We start from the raw sequence: 14791 nt of genomic DNA on the forward strand, positions 1-14791 counted from the left end.
CTGAAAGGTGTAGAAACCTCCTTCAGCCTTTAACATGATAACCTTCCACTTAAGACATTGATTTGAGATGCACAGGGACCTGGGCTCATCTCCCTTCAAGCTCAGGAATGAGTTAGACCCATCCCTCCTAGAAATAAAGGAATAGGTGGTAGTGAGGACAGGTTATCCTCCTCTTGCTAGTCTAGCACTGTGTGGCAATGAACACAAACTCACAGAGTTGCAGCCAGGCAGAAAGAAGCCTTAATCCCCATCCCCTCTCCTAGGTCACTGATTAGGGCAGTGAGTGTGAATACAAATTGCTCTTCAGCTCTTCTCCTCAACCCCTCTCCAGACCTGAGCCTGTTCACCTCACTAGAGTATCAGGGATTTCATGTCCTTGGTGGTTGGGTGCTAGCAAAGCACTTAACCCTGGCAGGACTTTGCCTGTTAATGGGTTTGGTTGGAGAGCCTGAAGCCTGTTGTGCAACTGTGGCACTCTGGTTTCATGACATCACCACCTCAGCTGGCAGTTCTGTGTGCCTCCTGCTCTCTCCTTGAGCCCCTTGGAGAACACCTTTTAAACTGTTTGGTATGAGTACTCTGCACAGGCTCCAATATATCAACAGTTGGATTTTCTCACTCCCCCACAGTGCAAATATCCTTTTATTAGCTGCTACAGCTACTGGATATGCTGATGACAATGTCATAACAAAGCTCCAGCACTAGTTCAACAAACAGACCCCATATTTACAGCCTTTAGTCTTGGATATATAAATAGACATATAAATATAATGTGGAAATCAAAGATTTTCCCCCACACTGTTGCTGCCAAGAATAATCAGAGAAGAAGTTGGCCAAGCAGAAGTGTGGGGGTCCCCTCTCCAGTGCCCCAGGCTTCTCTCTGGCAGGGAATGTGTGCATGTTTCTGCTAGAGAGATGCGTGCAGCAGCACTGCAGAGATGGGTGTCTATCCCTGGGGATCACCCCTGGGAGACATCCTTCACTTTTAATAGTAAAGGCAGATTTCAGTTTTAAATCCATGCCACTTTTTTCTCATGAGCTCAGAATAATAAGCTGTGACTCTTCAGTGAGAAAATCCAACACATTTTAACATTTCCCTGAAGACACTCAGAAAAAGTCCCAAGCCCATAGGGTCTTGTTTATAACTGCTGCCAGGCTGATAAATCCTGGAGACAGAGGCATCTGTAGAAAAAAAACCAAAAATTCCAGTAGCACAGGAAAACTGTGCAATACCAAGCTATCATCACCTTCTGATAGACAAAACATTTATAGTTTATTGTCAGGAGGACTCTGGCTACAAAGCCTTTCCCTGAGCCAGAGGGGACTGACCTTTTACAGTAGGCACAATAAGACAGCAAACACGGCTGAGCTGTCAGAACTTCTGCAATACCCCAAATCCCTTTTGACAAGGGGAATCAAAAGCACACAGCTCTCCACCACCTCCTAATAATACCCATGACCTCAACAGTTCCTTACAAATCTGCTACGTAGTTTGAGAGCTAGGTGCAACACCTGCTTCCTGGCAGCAGCCATTTGTTTTCCTCTGGATAGGTTCTTGGGAATCTCACATCTAGTTCTCCAAGCATCAAGTAAGAGAGTTTTCATTTCCTATCATGCTGTCCTAATGTAAGCTGTCCAAGAAGCCTCGTAGATATGACAGTGGTGAAGAGCTTGACAACTTCCTCCTAAATAACACCCTCCCACTCCGCTTTGTGCTCTATGGTTCATTCCTCACTGGGTATTTTAGGAATTCTGTACATGTAGATGGAAGTATGCAATCTTTGAGTCAAAGTGCATGGCCCTTACTCCTATCACCTTTTGAGGCACTGCTTAATAAAGAAACAACTCAGAGAAGGCTCCAAACAACCCTGAAATGGGTATAATTGCTTTTCCCTCTGTAATATGCATGTGTATATATATGTATGAAATAGAAATATTTAGGTTGGAAAAGGCCTTTAAGATCACTGAGTTCAACCATTATCCCAGTACCAATGTGTTCACCACTAAACCATGTCCCCAAGTGCCACATTCACGTGCCTTTTGGACACTTTCAGGCTTTGTGATTCTACCACTTCCCTGGACAGCCTGTTTCAATGCCTGACCACCCTTTCAGTGAAGACATTTTCCCTAATATGTGTGTATGTAGACATATATATACAAACCCTCCCATATCATATTAGGGAGTTTAACAGCTGGTCCTTGTAACTACCTAGCCTACCATAAAAGCAGCAGTCTATTCAAACCTCTTACTTGATTTGCATCAAAAGGAGATTTTTAAAAAATTATTATTTCATAGAAATTCACTGATAGGGGGAGTGAAAAAAAAAAAAAACCTTAAGGAAAAAATGAGAACAAGCCAGATAATGAATCATGTTGGGAAGTTACCAGCCTTGGGTGGTGGACATGAAATGCAAGTCCACATTTAGAACCAGGGTACCATTGCCTAAACCACAGCACATGTGTTCAGCTGAGTTTAAAATCAAAAGGGACTTTAGGCTTTTTGGGTTTAACTGCTATTTAAATTGGTTTTAACTGTTATTTAGATATTTGAGTTCCCCTGATCCCTCAAAGTCCCTAAGTGCTCACTACATCAGTTTGCTTAGTGTCTTGCTTACACCCAAACCCATTCCTGTGCTTCAGTCATTTTCTGCCTATGTGGGGGGTCCTATGCAGAGTCATCTTCAGCTCAAATGATTGCGTTAAATAACTGGATATGACTTCTCTCCTTAGAAAATAAATGCGAAGTCGATCCAAAAAGGGTAGGAGTTCTTCCATGTGTCTTTGATTCAGGCACTGAAATCCTAAGTAGAAGGCAGGCTTCTCTGTTTCACATTTTTTGTTGGCAGAGTAGAAAATTCTCCATTCAGCACGCAGATTTGCTGCAGTTTGCTTAGACACCAAGTCTCCATCTGCTCTGCCAGGGTTGTAAACCTCTTGGCTTGGGTTCTGCTAGCCCTTTACTTCCCTTGTCTTCTTCCCTTATCTGAGGGTAAGAAACAAACCATAGCATCGTTTAGGTGGGAAAAGACCTCTAAGACCATCGAGTCCAACTGTAAACTCATCACTGTCAAGTCCACCACTAAACCATGCCTGCAAAATGCACATTAAGTGTTCGGTTCCTGTCTGCAAAAGGAATTTCAATTAAGAGAAACAAAATTGCTGAATGAAAGTGAGGATAATAGCATTTATTGCTGCACAGCAGGGCTGTGAAGGTAAGTAAAGGTTCTGAGGTTGGAGTAAAGGGAGATGTATACGTTCCCTAGATAGATGCACTCATTTTCATTTAAAAATGTAAACTGAAGAGATGACGGTGACTGTACATATTTCCCTCCTCCACCCTGGACAATTGAATCCGTTTACCTAGCGTTTGATCAAGTTACAGCACAAAAAAATCCTGTTTAAAAGCAAGGCACCCCTCTTCCCCTTTTTACTCACATCTTAATGCTTTACAAAGCAAAACTCCAGACACTTTGTGAGTCACATATCACTACCAAATAAGTTGCAGTCATTGAATGGTGCCTCATAAAGGAGGCAGGAAACAGGAAAAGCTCAAAATAAAGCTGTTTGTAAATTAAAGAACTGAGGGAAAGAATGGATAGGAAATGAGTCCCTTATTTCTTCTTCAAAATTATTCTGATTAATGAGGAGAAAGATCAATAGCCTATCTGCAGCTGCCATGGGGAAGACAGGGTGAAGAGTGAATCCAGATCCAAGTATCCCCGTGGTGCCAACACATCACACTCTGCACAAGCTCGATATAATGAGCTGCAGGGTGAGATCTCATGCGACTGCACTACTTTACCTGCCTGTCCATTCAGTTCCTCATTATAGCTCGATGTGCTCAGTTGTAGGGCACCAAAAGGAGAAATGTATGGCATAGATTTGTGAGTAGTCAGGGAAAGGCTTGCTTTCATTCCTGCAGCACTGCTTTCCTCCTGCTGTAACAAGAGCCCCAGACACCCCAGGCTTCCTCCTGCACTGTTGCTGCATGCAGCTCAGAAGTCATGTGTACAGCGTTTCCACAACGTGGGGCAACATCCAGGCCCACAGCATACTGAAAGCAGCAAAACATTCCCACCGACATCTCTGCATTTTGTTTTTAAATCAACCCCTAAATGAAGCACCTCAGATATCGCTGCTTCCTTTATTGATGTTTGGTTTGGGGACTTTGTAATTATGTTTAGCAGCTTTGGTGGGCCAACAGATTCCAAGGCAAAATGACCTGGCAGGATGCTGAGGCCATTTCCACTGTTTTTGGAGCACTGTGCAAGGAGGGAATGACTGTTTTTTGGATGGATACCCTGGGTGAAACAAGGCAAGGCATCATGCTCCCATCCACTTTGGCTTGCCCCAGAGACTGGGAGAAAGTACCCAGCACTATTTCATTAAGGTTTTGGCATGTCCCTTAACGGCATTTGCGGTAGTTTCAGGCACAAAGGAAGCATTTATCCCCGCTTGTTTTCCCCATCTGCAGCCATTCATTTGCAGATTTGCCCAGAGATCAATTCACACTGGCAAGAGAGATAAGAGGGACCCCTGACGCTGGGCGGGAGAGATTACAGCAGCCAGGCTGCTCCAAGGGCAATTACAGAGCGGCGGAAGGGTGCTGTGTTTTTGAGCATCCCCTAACAGGAGCATCCCCAGGAGCGCTATCACAGCTCGCTCCAGGCTCTGTGAGAGCTGATGGACACCAGCACCCTCATGCAGCTAGGGAGGGATCCTCCTTTCCACAGCAACTGGGTACAGACAAAGCAACACACAGAGAAAGGCCAGTGACAGAAATGATCGCCGATACACATTTGTGAGACAAAACTCTATTCCCATTGCCAGCTCTCCAGAAGACATGATCTCCTTTTTGGCATAACCCTGCTCCAAACGGGGAGGCAATCGAAAGGCTTTTAGCAGAAACCTCCTAGCAAGGGGCACTGCTCCCGCAGCCACAGGAGTGACTAGCAGTCAATGGGACAGTCCTTAAAGAGCTGCCTCCTTGCCTATAAATACTTCCAACATTTAAAGATGCTTAATGTGAGTGTTCGTGAAATCAAGGAAAACAGCTATACAACGCTCATATTTAGATTTACTGAGGAAAATATTTTCATTTGGTACTTAACTGTATCCTTACACTTGGGCTTAAGCCACCCCCAAAATTGGCTCAGGCTGCCACAAAACAACATCTTAAACCAATTTAATTGCTGTCTACTGCAATCCCACCCGACTTCCCACCCCTGGCTGCACATTCCCCATCTCCCTTCTTCCGCCAGCTCTCGTGCTTGTCCAGCCCTGCTCTGAGCCATTGGGCATGCAAGCCAGACACACACCCTCGATACCCTAAAACCCACCCCTTTTCTACAGATTTAGCACGCTGGGGTGGCTCAACAGCGGGTCGGATGCACACTAGAGCCGGAGAAAAGAAAGGCGTGGGATTGCTCAGTAGAGCGGGGTGGGACCGCGAGGTTCAGCAATGTGACACCTCATCCCCGTGGCCCTGCTCCCTCCACCTCTGCCCAGGCCGATTAATCCCATCCAAAGCTTAACCTGACCCTCCTCCCTACACACACACACACACACACACACACACACACACACGGTTTCTGCAGGGTCAGTAAATTCACTCAGCTCAGCAAGAGTCCTCACCAGCATGGAAATGCATGGCTGGAGGTGAGGAGGGCTTCTCCCTTTCACCCCCAGGGAGCCATTAGATCATCTAAGCGGTGCTGTCAAGCCATACCCTCAGGCTTCTGCGTGCATTTGAATCCCTGTTACCCTAAAATCCGGGCTAGAGAATTAGAGACAAAGCTTTAAGCTGAAGAGAATCGAGAGCTGAGCAATAGCTTCCTAGGGAAGGCTCCTGCAACCTTGGCCTTGTAACAGCTGTTCTACCTGGTCGTTTTAATAGCCCTGTTTTAGTATAAGGATACCAAGGACTAAGCCAGATCTTCCTGGAGGACATGTAAATAAACTAACAGGAAATTCAGAGACACCGAAGTAGCCAGAACCTAATATAAATAATTGCAAAGGAAAAGGGAAGAAAAGAAAAGAAAAGAAAAGAAAAGGGAAGAAAAGAAAAGAAAAGAAAAGAAAAGGGAAGAAAAGAAAAGAAAAGAAAAGAAAAGGGAAGAAAAGAAAAGAAAAGAAAAGAAAAGAAAAGAAAAGAAAAGAAAAGAAAAGAAAAGAAAAGAAAAGAAAAGAAAAGAAAAGAAAAGAAAAGAAAAGAAAAGAAAAGAAAAGAAAAGAAAAGAAAAGAAAAGAAAAGAAAAGAAAAGAAAAGAAAAGAAAAGAAAAGAAAAGAAAAGAAAAGAAAAAGCTCTACAGCAAGAAGACAGCTGAGATTTCTGACAGGATACCCTTCTCCCAGTCTGGATTTACCAGTGTTTTGTGACTCAGAGAGAGTTTTAAGTATGAAGATAAGTGCTTGTCTGTAAAGGAGTTTTCTCATACATTATGCAGCACTGTCTCTTCCACACTTCACATACATCTGTCTGTATCTATAAATAGAAATTATGTCTCATGTACATTATCATATATTACAACCTCTGATAATGTGGTAAAGGAAAGGAAATAAGCAAAGGAAGTAATGTGCTTCACCAGATTATGCAAACTCCACAGAGCCTTGGTTAGTCAGCTTGGGGCAAACCAGGGCTGGAAATAGTACAAAAACATGTGGAAAAGCAAAAGGATGAAAGAAAAGACAGTAAACCAATAGGTTTGTTGTATAACAAACAAAAGACTGAGTAATCCTTGCATGCTTAAAAATGGAGTATTGCACAAAGTGGCACAGCATAAGTGGGGAGAACAGGCCAGAGCAGGTCTTCTGGGCAGCACTGGGAGGAAGAAGAGAGGATCCCTGCAATGCTGAGGCCAAATCCAGAGACAAACCCCAACTCTCAGCCTGAAAGACAGGGGCCTGAACTGCTGGTTGCTTTCCTTTTTCAGAATGTGTCACCTCTGCATTACTGGATGAGTTTTTTTCCTTCAAAAGGAAGAGAATTCTTCATTCTCATGCATTTTATGAACTGATGAAATATCTTCACCACTTGTTCTCATCAGTGTTTACTTGTTTAGTATTTCAGCTTGACCACTGTGCCTATGGGGCTAATGAGCCGTGACTGGCAATACAATTAAAGATAGATTTGATGGCATCCTGGCAGACAAAAGTGTTTTAATTAAAGTGAAAGAAAATTGCTGTTTATGGGCCAGGAGCCCATACTGAATAGACAAAAGTAAGCCTTTTGATAGGAAAAATCATCACATCTAAGGAATGGGGAAACTGAGGTTTAATTCTTGGCTCTAGCAGACTTCCAGCAGAGCCCATTACTTTGGGCCAAGGGCAAGTTTTGGCTTGTCCTTTGGAAAGTGTGGAGGGTTGAGTCTCAGCCTCCCTGGAACTTTCTGGCTATTTTCACTAGGGAGGGCTGAGCAGAACCCAAAGGGAGCTCCACACTGGTTAGCATCAGCGCCACTTCCCAGTTCTCCCCACAATTTCAATTTAACAGTAAAACTCAGAGCTCAGTTGTTTAAAGGCCAAGCTAAATCTGAACCAGCCAGGGTTACATTGAAAAACCACAAGATTTATAAAAAGCAATTCCCTCTCTCACCCTGTTAAGGCTCAAACAAATAGCAGAAGTTGCTTTGACTTTCCTAAGAGTGAAGTTAAAGCCTCCAAATTTGCTCTTTTAATCAACTTCAATTATTTCTCACTGGCTTTAAAAAGAGTGCAGTTTTTAGCATTGCTTGATTCATTGTTGAAGGAGATGGAAAGAAATTTTGGAGAGAGAAGGAATGGTAATCGATCAATTTCTCTGAGGCAGAATTATCACAGATATCCCCTATTGAAGTTGTGCAATACTTTGCACTGAAACACTATATTATCACTTGCTTCACTTTGTCAGCTTTTACTGCTTGGTCTGAAAGCTCTCACTGGATGCCACAAGCTAATTAAGAAGATACTTTTCCTGGTTTTATCCAAGGGGTTCCTTTCTTTTTTTAGCCTTGACAGAAAACAAACAAACAAACAAACAAACAAACACACACACACCACCAAACAAACAAACAAACCCCCAACCAACCAAAAAGCAACCAACCAAACCAAATACCAAGGGAAAAAACAAAACAAAACAAAAACTAAAGAAGAAAAAATAAACAAGGAAAAATATTTAATATTAACAGTATATATACCTCCACAGGTGTAATAGTATATATTATATCTGGAGTCTAACACAACAATGACCTGTGAAGTCTATGAAAGACATGAGAAAACGAAAGTTACAAGACAGTGTAGCCTATCTGAGTTCACCCTGAGTGAGTGAGAAGCGTAGAGGCAGAGGATCATTTACACAAGAACTGAAGTTGATTCAAGGCCACCATTACCTCTCAGTGATCATCTCTCTTTCAATTCAGATTTAAAAGCTACGGTGCTTTGCAGGTCTCTCATACTTTCTGTGGGTGTCTTTTAAGCTGCAGGTAAATCCCTCCCATTTACAGTAAGCTTTCATCTGAAAGAGAAAATACATCCTAAGGTTTTATCAACTGTCATCTAAGAACTGAGGCACCTCCTGTGGCTTCAGTTGCTGAAACAAAACAGCTTTTTATTTTGCAAAAAGGCTCATACATAGAAGTACTCATAATCTTTTCTCTTTTTTTTCCCCTCATGTGACACGAGAGGTCAGAAGCACTGGTACCTCCAGTCCACAACCTCAGATGACATTGTTGCCCAGATATACATTCAGAATATACGGTTTTAGCTGGAGTCAGTTCAGAAAGAAGAGGAACACATTTAAGCTCTGAGAACCAAAAAGGAAACTAAAAAACATCACATCCAAATTTCAATAAATAGAAATGGAATCATGCCATCAGGCAGCTCTCCTGAACCTCAAGTCAAAGTCCTACTTACCCTGGCTCAGCAATCAGCTTTTTTCACAGTCTATGCATGACCTGGTCAGCACGGAAAGTCGTCACCCTTTACCCACTCCCCATCCAGCTTCCAGCTCCAGGGCCATCTGTGGTGGCCACCAGACCCAGAGGACAGGCCACAGAAAATCCCTGGAGCTCCCTCCTCCACTGCCAGATCGCTTCCTCCTGGCACAGCACAGCCGCTTAGAGCACCAGAACCAGCCTGAGCACAACAAGTGGTAAATCAACACCTCTCTTTGCTCCTGCTACTAATGACACCCCAGATTAGTAGCACTTAATTGAATTTACTTTTCAGCGTGTTTTTTACATTTTGCTTCTCTATCAGCTGAGACAATAAAAATCAATTCCTGTAGAACAATTATTTTAGGTTTACACGGTGTTTTATATTCAGATTTTCAGTGTTGCAATGTTTGTGTGGCAGATCTGTGCAGGACTGTTTCTTAAGTACTTCTGTGAAATTAAAGTAAACCCATACTGAGGGTAGGCACTTTAACAAGCAAAATACTTAAAAAACAAGTAAATATGTAGGACAAACAATATAATGAATAAAAGTTATTTGGCCAACTGAAGTCAAATTGGTTAGAGAGCTCTCATACACACACAAGAAATACAGTTACATGTGTAAATATTTGGAGGACTGGTGACACAGATAAATAGTTAATAACTTTTTTTAAAATGAGTTTTATATTAGATTTGTTACAAAATAGTGTTGAAATCTTCCCCCCCCCGGGCAAAACCACCTACCATATTAAAGGTCTTGTTTGTGAAAAACATCTTCACTTGCTGAGCTTTGTGGATGGAGGATGGCTGTGCAGATCTACAGATTGCCTGTAACTCCCTGTGCAGGCATTTAACCCTGGAGCAGGCTGGCTGAGACTGTGCCTGGCTCTTGTGGTCTGTCCCTCCTGCTCAGGAAGGGTGGAGCACTGCGGTGGCTGCTGTAGGGAAAAGGGAAGTAATTTCAGCCACTACTTAGCACCCTACCACTTCCCTGGAGAAGGACCAACTCAAGTATATTTAACTTTTCCGATTTAATAAATGGAGATAGTTTTCATTTTCTCCTTGCTGATGGGCCTTGCTACTTTCTGGGAGCAGCAATGTTTATTTGGAGGAACAGGTCTTTAAAAGACAAGTATTTAGTGTTAGGAAGTTCAGCCTGAGGACTGATTTTACTTTAGCAGATTAAAATATTTCTAATAACTTTAATCATTCTTACTCAACTGTGCAATAGCATGTATGGATTAAGCAACTAACATTTCAATATGTTTCTCACTGGACAAGGCAAGTCTATAAATTCCAGGTCTATGGTGTCTAGTGGAAGTGTCTTGTTCCTGTTTTATCACGGTGTAGGGCAACACTAGACAGGGAAAAGCTGCTCTGTGTTTTGGGATAACCATTTATCATTTATGATTGGAAGGTGACATTTTGATCTGTAATTCACCTATTCACACAAGTTTACTTCTGCTAGACCTACAGAAGGTTTCTACTGACCTTTCCCCCTTTTTGAATTCCTCAGTGCCTCACCATTAGTTCCTGTTAGCATTATTTTTTTTTAATTTCACCTTCTGCATTGATGCAACCACCCTTCTGTGCAGCACTGGAGGTGGTTGTGCTTTCACCCAACACCACATCATTGGGGCACTTCGAGGTTTAACCAAACCCTCTTTGGTCCTGGAGGTGCCAGCACGTGTCCAGAGCCGGGATATGTATATTAAAAATGCAGCAATACACACACTTATCTGCTCCTGGGGGCTTGACAGGGGAGTGACAGAGGGAAGAGGAGAGGAAAGCATGTATATACATTGCTGGAGGAAATCTGTAGTGCACGAGTGCAGTATTTATTTCTCTGATTACTTTTTGTTTCTTCTTCGTGTTTGACTGCATCTCTTGTCCTTCTGCTCCCAGAGTTTCAGTGCCACCTCTGAAAATTAGAGAGAGTGGTTACACCTAACAGCTCCAACCAGCACATCAGCAGGGCTCCAGTGACTACTGGCATATTTTGTTTGCAGATTTCACTCAACCTTTTATTCAAATTGAAAGGAAGAAGTTACAAATAGGATTATGTTTTTAAGACAAGTAAGTCTGCATGTGCTGCACTACAAAAGAAATGGTATTCCTCTTCCACTAGAAAATTATTCATCAAAGTTATTCCAATCTGCATTTATTTTAAGTGGGTAAAATGGCAAATGTACATGGTAATGAAATATAGTATTTCATGATGTATATTATGAAATAGAAGAGAATGAGATTATTTCCTTAAGGCTATAAATTATTAAATTATCATTAAAATGTATGTATATAAATAATTCTGTAAGACTTTCTGATTAGATTACCTTGATATGACAGAACACATTGTGATTATTCTTTGATGCTTTGCAATAAGGATTTAAATTCTAAGTAGATTTCAGGAAGATTTTCTTTTGAAACAGTAGCAAGAGGTAATGGGTGGACAATACTTAATGAAGCAGAACAGGAAACAGGAGTGACTTTTTAATTTACTCAATTAGTTTCCTGTGTAAAAGATGATGAAGTTACCACCACACAGAAATTTTGGTGGAAGTTTCATTTGGTTTATTAAGTATTCAATGTTCAGGGCATTTAATACAAACTGTTTTGCTACTGCTTGCAATACTGGATGACCAAAGAGAGTGCTGTTGTGAACTTCCATATCAGGACATGTGCAGAGAGAGAATTTGTACCTAAGTGTAAGGGCTGAGCACCAGGAAGATTACAGTCTCTTCCACATAAAGGAGAATTAAGCAGGTTTCATATCTCTTTTTGCAAAGATGGCAGCAATCTCTAGTGCTGGGGTGGACTTTTCCCTTCTTCAGTGAGATGTCGGAATGCCACACTGAGACAGAGCTGGGCTGCAAGCAGTCTGGAGCAGAGGTTACAGGAGTTTGCTGGGCTAAACAAGGGATTTGAGTGCCTGAAGCCTGAGTGAAGAAGCAGATTTAGGAAATGGGGAGCAGCAGAGACTAGCAGAGATGAAGCTTGCATGTGGTCTAAAGGACAAAGAAAGCAGGATTTTTGCAGATCCCTGGAACTGAGCAGTGATTACTGGAGAAATTTTCATGCAACTGAGAGATGTCCAAGAAATGTAAATGGAAGAGTTTGAAGGTGAGCAAGTGCTATCAGCAAGGTGTTTCCAAGGCTGAGGAGCAAAGCAGTTCCTTTGCCAGGTTTAAGACAAGTGAAGAAAGAAGCAGGGCTGTCCTGAAATATGTGTGGTAGGAGCCCCATTCATGTGAAGAGGCTCCATTCTGGGCCGTACAAAGGCTATGAGTCAACTGCAAAGAAAGGAGGCATTTCACAGAAACTGAAGTGTGATCCTTTGTTTTGCCTGACCCCAAGGTCCTCAGTGACACAAAAGGGGACCCCAGCACTGATTCTGCAGCAACAAATGCCTGTTGTGAGTGAGTGTATTTGAGGAGCACTGACAAAAAGGAGTGACCCGAGGTTCTTGTTTCCAGCCCTTGTTTCCCAAGGGACTGTCAAGGAGGAGTCCTCCATGCAACCTGACTGAGGTGAGGAGATGAAGGTGCTGGAAAGATCTTCCTAGTGGATGCATTTCCCTTGAAAACCTCTCCTGAAATGCATGACCTGATCATCCACATGTACTATTAGGACACCTGGAAAATGAGGGCTTTGCTCAGCCAAGCCTATAGAAATTAATACATTTTTAATTCAGCTGTTACATGAAGTGAGGTTTTTCTAATTTAGGGACTGGCAAGGGATTAGAGTGTCTTAGGAGCCCTGCCTTTGCTTTTATCTTCCAATAGTCCATGGCTACTTTCTTTCACAATCAGAGTAGACATGAAAGGGATGTTTTGCTTTGCTCTTTTCATTATTCTAGAGAGCTGTTAAGTCCCTATTAAAGTTCACGATGGAATCAGGGTGCAGAATGATGGATTTAAAGGTATCATAAAACTCTTCCTGGTAAGTAGTAGTCCCCAAATATATTCCAGTTGTGACCTGAGAGAGGCTGCTGGAGGCATCCCAAGCAGCCCTGCATTGGCTCTGCAGATCCTTTGAGCTGAGGAAATTCATTTGCATATGGATGCCATGCTAAGGAGGCCAGCCCGGATTTCATTACTGCTAATGATGTGTGTGGGAGAAGTGATTTAGTTTATAGCCAGTGCCAGGCATGGCACAATGAGGAAGTACTTAATTCATACAAAGCTCTTTCTTGCTTCTAAGACCTAAAAATCAGGGGACTTGAAGCAGCTCCAGTGTTAGAGATGTGATGTCTTCATGACCATGAACAGAGCTGTGACTGAGGCAACGGGAGGAGGGAGAACATCAAGATGTAGTATTGATGTCATGGAGGAAAATATAGGAGGAGAAATGAAAGGGAATGAAAAGCAGAAGAGAAGAAAGACCAATGGATGATGAATAGAACCAGCAGGGAGAATTGGCTCTGCAGAAACTGTGGCTGCCGAGGCTGGATGTTTGGACTTTGGAGGTGACAGTATTTTCTCAGGGTCTTTGCTATGGTTTTCACAACTCAAAATGCAGGCTCGTGGTAAGATGTCCATCTTCAGAGACAAGTTTCTGAGAACTGTAAAGGAGAAAAGGGACCCCAGGATACCACTGGAGTTGGAGTAGATGGAAGTTACTGCACTGCCTGAAGGCATCTTCCTACTCCATTGGAGCCACGTCTGCTTTCCTGTTCCAACACACATTGCCTCAGACAAGGGGGATCCTGAGAGGCCTGGGGGTCTTGGCATCTGCTTCAGGGGCCAAAGGGGGTACTGTGCTCAGGCAACTTCAGGAAGAGGTATTTGAACGGGGATCAGTGTCTTGGGTGGCCCCTCAGCTGTGAGTAACAACTTCAACAAGCAGAAGAAAGGATCTAGAAAGAAGGAACGGGTGAGGGGAATAAATCAGAGGGATTAAGGCACACTGTACCAGCATGCTGAAAGTGTCTAGAGCATGCACTGCCCCCAGAGCACGTGTTGGGTCAGAATTTAAAAAACTGAGAAGGCTTGGAGGAGGACCCAATTCTGGGGTCTACGACTCCCAACACCTCTGGTTTTTTATACTCCCCTGCTACCATTGCACAAGGTAGCAGTGAAGAAGGGCTGTGAGCTGCTATCCATTGCTCGGGCACAGGATATGACCATCCATCTGCAGCCCTCAATATGAAAACCTGAACAAACATCTTCCAGGAGGAGTTACTCCTGCTTTATTCATGGCACAGCAGCTGGTTGTAATGAATTTTAACTGTTTGGCTGCAATCACCCACAATGCATACAATCAAAAGGCTTATGGCCCTGCTCACTCCTGCAGCAGCCTGGAAATGTTATCTCCAAAAACACAGGATGGGTTTGGAAACCTTGATTTAAGCATGGTTGCTCTGCAATTTTCTGAAGAGGGAAATCAGCTGGTCAGTTGGACAGGGGGATGTGAACGCCACTTCAGTACTATGTGAGTGGGGAATGCAGTTTGGAGAGATCCCTGATTCCTGCTTCATCCCAGCTGAACTCAAAGTGTACAGAACAGTGACATTTAGCTGGGGTTACTGGAAATTAAATATTGTTTACTTGATATTGCAGTTGAATTCAGAACAGCTGTAAGATGTCTTTAAAGAACAAGTCCCAGCTTTAGCATTTGTGTGTCCCTGAGAAAATACTGAGATTTACTGAACCAATGGCCTTTGCATGTGGTTTTAGGCCAACTGTATGCTCTTGAATGTTTTAGTATGTGCAAGTCACTTGAAGATCTTCATACCCAGCTGTCTGAAAACAGCACACAGACTTCACCAACTAGAAGAAATGAGAAAGATGATCTATCATAAAAGAAGAAGCAGGAATCAGCTAAATTTAGAGAGGATCTGAAGAGCAAAGGTGAGACAAAGTAAAGTGCAATTATTTCCTAG

This window comes from Prinia subflava, chromosome 1, assembly GCF_021018805.1.
Source record: "Prinia subflava isolate CZ2003 ecotype Zambia chromosome 1, Cam_Psub_1.2, whole genome shotgun sequence".
NCBI lineage: Eukaryota > Metazoa > Chordata > Aves > Passeriformes > Cisticolidae > Prinia > Prinia subflava.